General features: G+C 42.0%; 1 long non-coding RNA gene across 1 annotated transcript; it reads left to right on the top strand.

Annotated features, from left to right (window-relative positions):
* The first annotated feature begins 229 nt into the window (after positions 1 to 229).
* LOC148003866 (uncharacterized) lies at positions 230 to 3258 on the top strand. Its single transcript, XR_015629762.1, has 2 exons — positions 230 to 726; positions 2830 to 3258. It is a non-coding gene; the product is annotated as an uncharacterized LOC148003866 (long non-coding RNA).
* Positions 3259 to 8414: the final 5156 nt, after the last annotated feature.

The raw sequence follows: 8414 nt of genomic DNA, 5'->3' as shown, positions 1-8414 counted from the left end.
CTTTGAGTCAACAGAATTAGCATAGAGTATGGTAAGGAGTTAAGAGCCAAGTGAGGTTTTCAATGTTGCTTCCCTAAACTGTCGGCTGGGCTTCTAACCTTTAATACCCAAATGCTTCCCATTGCAGTGCTCACTACAGGGCAATAAAAGTCTGCCAAGTCAATGCTCCATAAGCACACAAAGAATGCTACAGGAATTGGATCAGACAGTAAAAATTTGGGTACTTCTCTCCTAGGAGGAGGAGGTCTGTTGTGGTCAGGTCATTCCCTTATGGGATGTCATTAGCACGCAAGATAAGGCCCTGTTATATAAAGGATTCATGAAAACAGGATATGAACGTCAAGCTTTAGGGACTGCAGGTGGAGGTTCAGTGGAAGAGTGTGTGCTCCACGCAGGAGAAGCCCTAGGTTTAATGTCAGCAATAAAAAAAGACAGCCAGGTATGTGCCTGGACCATACGGGTTTACAGGAAACTTAAATTGTGTCCACCTGCATTCAGAGCTTGAATCTGGGTCACAGGTTCCGTTCTTTTTTATTTTTCTTTTTTGTTTTTTACTAACTCTTTGAGGAAAATGCCCAAGACCGAAAGAGACTGCAGCCGGTTACAAGACCAACCTGAGTTTGTTCTAAGATTATTTACTGTAATTGTTCACCCTGATTGTACTTTGACTGTTACGCCTTCCGGGAATCCGGGTCAGAAACAGGAAGAACTGAATCGTCGGCCCAAGTAAGTAGCTCAGCCTTTCATACCTAATCAACCCCACACACCAAAGTTCTACGAGATGATTACAGACTAAAGATGATTTAATGAAAAATAACAACAACCCTATTTTAAAGATTTGATCCTTTAAAAGTAGGGTTTCATAACACACCACTTAATTGCACTTACGTTTTGTAAAGTAGTTTTCAGTTTCCTTGTAATTCTCTTGCCCGTAACTTACTGAGATAACGTCGGGGTTTCCTGAATCAGCTTTAGGTTCTGCTCACGGGCTCTCCCCTTCACCTTCGAACTTTGCAACTCTGTTTCTGAGGAGTTGGGATTGCTTAGTCTGCACTGTGATCCCACCGTCTTCTGTAGTGGTTTCTTGTAGTCTTGTCCCTCAGCTCTCTCCATAAAATTTCATCTAGGCACAAGAGAACTAATTCCTAAATAGCTAGCTAGAGCTTTCTCCTCGGGTCTTCCTTTCTTTCCTTTGATTCCCCCACCCCCCCCAGCCCTCATCATCCAGCCTCTTTTCAACATGGGAAGATTCCATTCTCAAAAGATATGTTTTAAGAGGTTTTTTAATTTTTTTTAAAATACTCACTCTCAGAATAATATGAAATTCTGTAAAAACCCGTCTCAGTTACACACACTTGGAAAACTTTGAACATGACTGACACTGGGAAAAACAGAGGGATATGGTTGGCTGAAGAATGCCTCATTGGCATTTTCTAGTATTATCTTTCAATTACATTGTACACTCAGTGACTGTGGTTTGTGAACGTGTTTAAAAGGCTTTGGGAAATAATTAAAACGGAAATGGTAAATCTGCTACAGTATTTGAAACCTGATTTTGGAATTCAGTTTTTCATAGTCCAGGATCCTTGAAAAAATGAAAGTGAAGCTGGGCTTCTCCTCACACAGCAAAGCCTTACTGCTAATGTCCTCTTAGAGTCATTAATTTACATCTTATAATATAGTATGGCCTCCTGCTGTCCCATACTACAGAATGCAGAATTTGAAATTGGTACATGGCGCCTTAGGAACATAGTTACATCCCTGAATGGTCCGTTCCTGTCCTTTTCATCCTTAGACCTCACATTATCCATAGTTGATTTGTGCTTTACCCAAAACCATTAGACTGGACCGACTTAAATATAGAAAGCAGCTCGTATGAGGCCTCTCTGGGAAGTTTGAAGTTAGGGTTCTAGAACATAAGAGTATAGTTGAACAGGCTGGTGAGCCCCGGCCCTTCCCCTCTCTGCTGGCCTGAATCTTTCCTGTGTGTGCTTACCTGGAAAGTGAGTGGTTTATTTTCCTCAGGGGACCTTGGGCACACCTGACATACCATGATCACTAATGTCACTATCATCATCCTACTTGCTAATTGAACCTCTTTCTTGGGTCAGTTTTGCCAAGAATGAAATGAACTCCTCCAAGGTAGAATTCTAGTTAAAAAATGAAACACCTGCACAATCACCATAGCAACAGGTAGCTTCCCCTACAATCAATCCCCACCATGGCCTTATAGCAAACCTCTGCTCTTATTTCCACACAGCTCGCCACACTGTTTTTCATGTGCACATCTCTTACATCGGTTTGGTTAGGCCAGATAGATCTTTACCACAGACATCTTTCCAAGCTCCTGAGGACTTACAGGTTTTCTTATAGGACCAGCAAGGAAAACAAGGAACTAGAGAAAGTTGAAGAGGAGCCTGGGGCTAACAACAGGGAACCTAGGCTCTCTTGGGGTGCCCACCTTTCACTGTTCTCAGGCCGAGAACCGGGCTGAGGTCGCAGGATGTGGGCAGACAATCATGGCAGAGTGTACAGGCAAATGTACCCATGTGCTAGAACACACAGACCTGTTCATATGACAGTGAGATTTCCCATCTCCCTCCTTTTACCTCTGTGTAACTCCCATCCTGACTCCCCTGCCCTGTTTTTGGTATGAGATTGACGAGGAGACATGAAATGTTCACATTCAGGGGGTCTATTTTAATGGCAGTGGGTAGAGTGCTAGGGTACAATATCCTAGGCCCCAGTCCCTCCACTGGATTTGGTAAGTCATTAGTCATTTAATCTTTTCCAAATAAGTTAATAATAACAATGGTCCTCTCCTCACAGGGATCCTTGGAGAGTGAAGTGATTAGAATAGTTTCTGGCACCCGGAGCTGACATGTCAAGCTCCCCTTTACCAAATGACATCTCTACCAAACATCTCTGGAGATCCATGTCCTCTGCACAATCACTATGAAAGACATGTTTGGGTGAACTGCAGAGTAAATGTCAACAGAAAATAAAACCAGTGCAGAAAGAATTTGGGAAAAACAGAGGAAAATCATCAGCACAGAACTGCGTGTCATTCTTCGATGAGCCCTAACTGGGGGGGTGCTTTCCTATTCATAATTTCTGTGTTGTTTTCAGCAATGGTCCCGGTGATTTCTACCAAATTCATCACGCTCATCTCCTTTTGAACATGTAGGCTCTAAAGGGTGTTTGCTCTGTGAGCTAAATACGATTTCTAAATAAAGTTAAATTCTTCTTCCCTTTCTACTTCCAAGCCTTCCCCGGAAAGCTTGCAAGCGTTGACAAAGGAGACTGTGATAGAACTAAATGGGAAACATATTCAACACCCATGACTGAGCGATTCTGGTAAGACGAGGAAAAGATACAATAGGTTCCTGAGTATTTGTTTTCCGTTCATTCGCCTTCAAAAGATGTTATGGTTTTCATTCCAATGGTGCAGTGATTAACTTCAGAACAAACTGGTCAATGGCCACCCCAATATGAAGGCCACTACTTGCCCTTCACTTACAAGCGAATGCTGTTAGAAACCCCAGGCAATGGGAGTGTTTGTACTTCTTTACAAGGTTTCACAACCTTAGTCCTTTTCTTTTTGCTCCAATATTCTCTGGATAACAGAATACTTGCTTAGTTTCCTCCATAAATACTACAGAGCACTTTCTCACTGTGTTAATTATATTTATTTGTTTATTTGGACGGGAAGGAGGAACTGGAACTGGCTTCCTGTCATTTGACGATATAGAAAATTCCCATTATTAAGCACAGTGCAAGCATATTCCTTACATACTTAGGCAATTAAGGTGAGACAGCTCCTTGTGTTGCTATTTTTAGAACTGCCTAATAATCCACCCCCTTTCTCCTAGTGTCACTGTTTCTAGTCTTCCAATATCTTACATGTTTCTTTTTCTAAAGCACCCGAGCTACACTCGCATTCATACAATGTTGATGCAGCAAAAGAATGTGTTTCTGCCCATTCTTCGTACTAACATCCAAATTAGGAAGTATAATTTATTATAACCTATTTAAGTTACGAAAACATTCAAATGAGTATGCTCTTTAAAAGAATTCTACTATTTATTTACTGTTTATGTATTCAATCTCTTAAACTCTTAAGCACACTAGAGGGCTGCCACCCCCATCTGGCACTCACCTAATGGTTCAAAGCACTGGACCCAGGTGTGAAATCATCTTTAACAGCCTCACCGGAAGCAAAATGCCCCGTCAGCTGAATTTCCTTAGAGTTTGACTTTTCAAGACACAGTGATTTTGTGTTATGCTCTAAATATTTTAATCAGAGGAGAGAAATGACACATCCTCAAAGTCCATTTTAAATGAATATTTCATTCATCTGGAAGCCTACTTTCGGGAAAACCTCCACATATTCTATTTAGCTTTTCGTGAATACTTTGATGGCTTCAGCAAAAGGAAAGAGCATCCCTTGCACCAGTTCATGTGAGGCTGAGGAAGCTCTACTGTAGCAAGCCTCCCCAGGCAGACGGAAGGCAGATGGCGCTGATGTGTTCAACAGGGAAGAGTGCTGATCACAGAGAGTCTGCCAATCAAACACCAGGGGAAGGGAAGAGCTCCATCTGTGTTTTAATCATGACAGCAAAACCATCCAGGGTAACTGCCAGAGCTGCACATTTCCACGGAGTACAAGCGACATAAACGGAAGTGGAAATTCCCATATATGGCACTGGCTCCAAACCAAAAGAAAAGGAGGGGGCACTGTCAATTACGAACAAATCAATAGCAGTGTCTCTTTCTAAAATAATTCTGATATACTACTGTGTTCTGTGTGGCACTCTTTCTCTAAGGCAACCCTGATATAGCTGAAGGAGTGGTGTAGGTAAAGAAAAAAAGACAGTATCTCGAAACAATAAGCCCTAAAAATTCTTTGGTTATCTACCAAAAGGAGAATATCTATATACAGGTGTGTACATTTTTTTTTGGTATTTTATAGATCGATTACGTGTTAAAAGAGCATTAAATATATGACAGCACAAAATTATGTTTTAGCACAAGAAGTTTAAGGGGAAGGCACTTTCAATACACCTGCCTATAAATCACAAATGCTTTCAAAGGCTGTGTATAGACAATGGGGCCTTGAATGGCCGCTGAACAGTGGGTGACAGAGGGTTGATTTCGCCCAGACTGAAGGAGATGTTCTGATGGATAAGTAGGGTTTCTTGAGACAATTGAGGTAAAGGGAAGAACTTACTAGACAGAGGGTGTCTTGAGCAAAGGCCGATGCCTAACAGCTCAGACTGCTTCTTCACAGAGCCTTGGTCCTTGGGAATGGTGAGTGCCAGGGTCAAGACTGCCCTGAGGACAGAGAAAAGCATGGGCCAGGGCTGTTGGAAAGTTACAGGTGACTTTTTACATTTTATGTGACAGTTGGGTTTCAAGAACTTAAATCGATGAGTGGGAGACTAACGGGCTGGGGAAGGCAGGAGAGGCGGGCAGAGATGGAGAATATGAGGAGGAACCAGAGAAGGTGGTTCAAGATTTGAGTGCACTGAAATGCAGTAGAAATGTCTGCTCTCGATGACACTAGGCACCGAATCAGTTTATGTTATCTCATAATTACTCACTGAATTGATCTAATTTACTAGGTTTTATTGGTTAAACTCTTTTATTGCATAATCAGGAAAACTGATATTATCATATAGAAATGTCTTTTTCTATTTTGAGGCGATAGGTAAGTGGCACAGGCATGTGTACGTATGTACAGGTAGATGAGCAGACGTGCACGGAGGCATGGAGGTCAGAGGTCACTGTCAGGCATCTTCCTCAATGACTCCTGACAGGATTCTTTTGGGCACGGTCTCTGATTGAACCTGGACCTTCCCTATGTAACAAGACTAGCTAGAGATCGATCTCTAGTTTCCCCTCTCTCCTCTTCCCTAGGGCTAGGCCTGCGGATGTACCACTGTGTGTGGATTTCTGTGTAAGTGCTGGGGAACAAAATTCAGGTCCTTATGTGCTTCTGCAGTGAGCAAATCATCCATTGAGCCCTCCCTCTATCCTCTATTCTATGTTTCTTGTCTGGAGGATCTACCACCTTTAATGCTGTGCTCGTGTCTTTCCTTAGTGTTATTTCCCAGTGTCTCTGATGACATACATTGTTTTGTCATAGCAATGATTGAAGACTTGATCTCACTGGGTGTCAGTGTTAATGCCATGGGGTTCAGAAATCAATTTTCATTATCATGCTCTTATCACCATGGATAATTAATGATTCAGGGTATTAAGCGAAACAATCTTCCAAAAACCACAAAATTTCAGAAAACAAGATCGCAGTCACTATTATAATTCTAAAGTCACCGAAACTTTAGACTCTTCAGAACGTTGATTCCCAATTCAATGCCTCCTCGTCAGTTCTGGAGAGTGAGCATGTGTCCGATTAATCACTGACAGCCCCGGAATGACCAGTCACTTCCTTCCCTGCTTTTAAAGTTTTAAATTCTCACCAGACTCCAGTCACATCCTTCAGCGTCTTTCCCAGGTGCCACAAATGATGATTGTTTTTTAAAGAAAATGTATTTTCTCCAGAACACGTTAGTGGTAAGAATAAATTACTAAATGTGGAGAACACGATCCATTCTACTTTGTTACATTACAACATTAAAGCCTTGTTTCTCCAGACAAGTAAATGTATATGACTCAATAGGTTTATAATTGTAGCCAATAGTCCAATTAAACAACATAACTAGGAGGCAGCTATAATCCAGTGCAGCAAAGAATAAATGCTTCAGAAAATAATAGATGTTTTCCACTGGGACAGAGAAGGGAAACTTCAATTAGGAGAGGGTTCATGAAACAACTCCAGAGAAGGACAGGAGAGAAAGAGGAGTCTCTGACATTTAAAACCTTCAGAATCCTACTGAAGCCAATAAAATCAATTATTTTCTACCTTCCCGTGAGCCATCAGTAAATATCACACTGGGACATATAATTTGCTTGCTAGATATTCTACCTTGCAAACTGTCTAGACATGAATTCCCAGTTACCTTTAGTTCCCTCTCTTCCTTTCCTATACCCAGTCTGTCAGTAAACATTTTAATGCTAGACTCAAAGTATACTCAACTTCTGGACCACTGTTCAGCTGTTCCTGACATCTTCCACAGAAACTATCAAGGCTCTTTGCCCTAGCCCCTAAACTTGAATTCTGGGCCTCTTAGAGATTTGTCAAAGCTGCAGGCAAGGTGGGTCCTGTGAATGGCAAGGCAGACCACATTGCTCCTGTGGAAATCTTCCCAATGGCTCCTACCCATGTAAGGAGTGCTAACTGTTGGCAGGTACCCTATCATCCTGGTACCCACTCATCTCCTCAGCTCTAGGTTCCTGACTCAGTGTACAAACACGGGAGGAACACACCTATACCAGGGCCTATGGACCTACTTTTTCCTGGGGTGCAAATAGTCTTCCTGAAGCTGCTGAGCATTCAATCTTATCAATACCCTCAATTATTTTTGATATGCATTTATTCGGGGCTGATGAATGTTTTTGTAATGCTTGCATTCTGAGTTGCTTTAACGCCATTCTACATGAAACTGAAGCCAAAAATTGTCAGCTTCGTCTTTCCAGTCTCTCCCCAAAACAACATTGTAGCATGAGCTGAAACCAGCCAGCCTTGAAAACTGTAAAGTCTACATCCATTACTTAAAATGCTCGAAGCATCATGAAACATTTCAGAAAGTCAGAGGATGGGTCCTTTGAGCTCTTGGTCCTCAAGAGCGACCTTATCGCTATCCCGTAACCCTTGCCCTCCTTGTCTTCCTCATTTCTTCTCTCTCCTCATCCACTCTGACGTCAACGATTGGAGTGAAGTCAACTTCCACAGCTTGATCTTCCCCATACGCAGCGGTTATCATGGTCCCCACCTCTTTCCAATCTCTTACTAGTATCAGATGGGTCCTCTACCTTTCCCTTCATTGGCCAGATGAAAACAAAATTCGAGTTGCCCAGATTTCTACTTACTTAAAGAGTTTAAACTGTTCTAAAGACAAGGAATGATCTCACTAGTCTTAGAGATGTAGAGAACAGAGAGGCCGAGGAGGTCAGTGTACGGGCACCGTGTTTGGTTAAACAGAGAGAGCAAGAGGTCCTGGAGTACCCAGAACAATGGGAAACCACAGACAATACTAACATACTGTACATTCCAAGAACACACATGGAGACTAACACCACTGGCCATCCCACTAACATGTATAATTTTATTTCACATGTCACTTTAAAATAATCTTAATTTTAAAATTTAAAGGATCATAAACATCTCTCCATTTCTTATCAATATAAACGTTGGTCCCTCACAAAGTGCGTAAGGCCCTCTCTGGCAAAGAATGACCGTGAGCACCCAGGTTCACCTCCCACTACTTTCAGCACAGGAAATGAGGTCATTT

The sequence above is a fragment of the Rattus norvegicus genome, chromosome 9 (genome assembly GCF_021556685.1).
Source record: "Rattus norvegicus strain SHRSP/BbbUtx chromosome 9, alternate assembly SHRSP_T2T, whole genome shotgun sequence".
Taxonomy (NCBI): Eukaryota; Metazoa; Chordata; class Mammalia; order Rodentia; family Muridae; genus Rattus; species Rattus norvegicus.
This window is presented reverse-complemented; position numbering and strand designations above follow the sequence as displayed.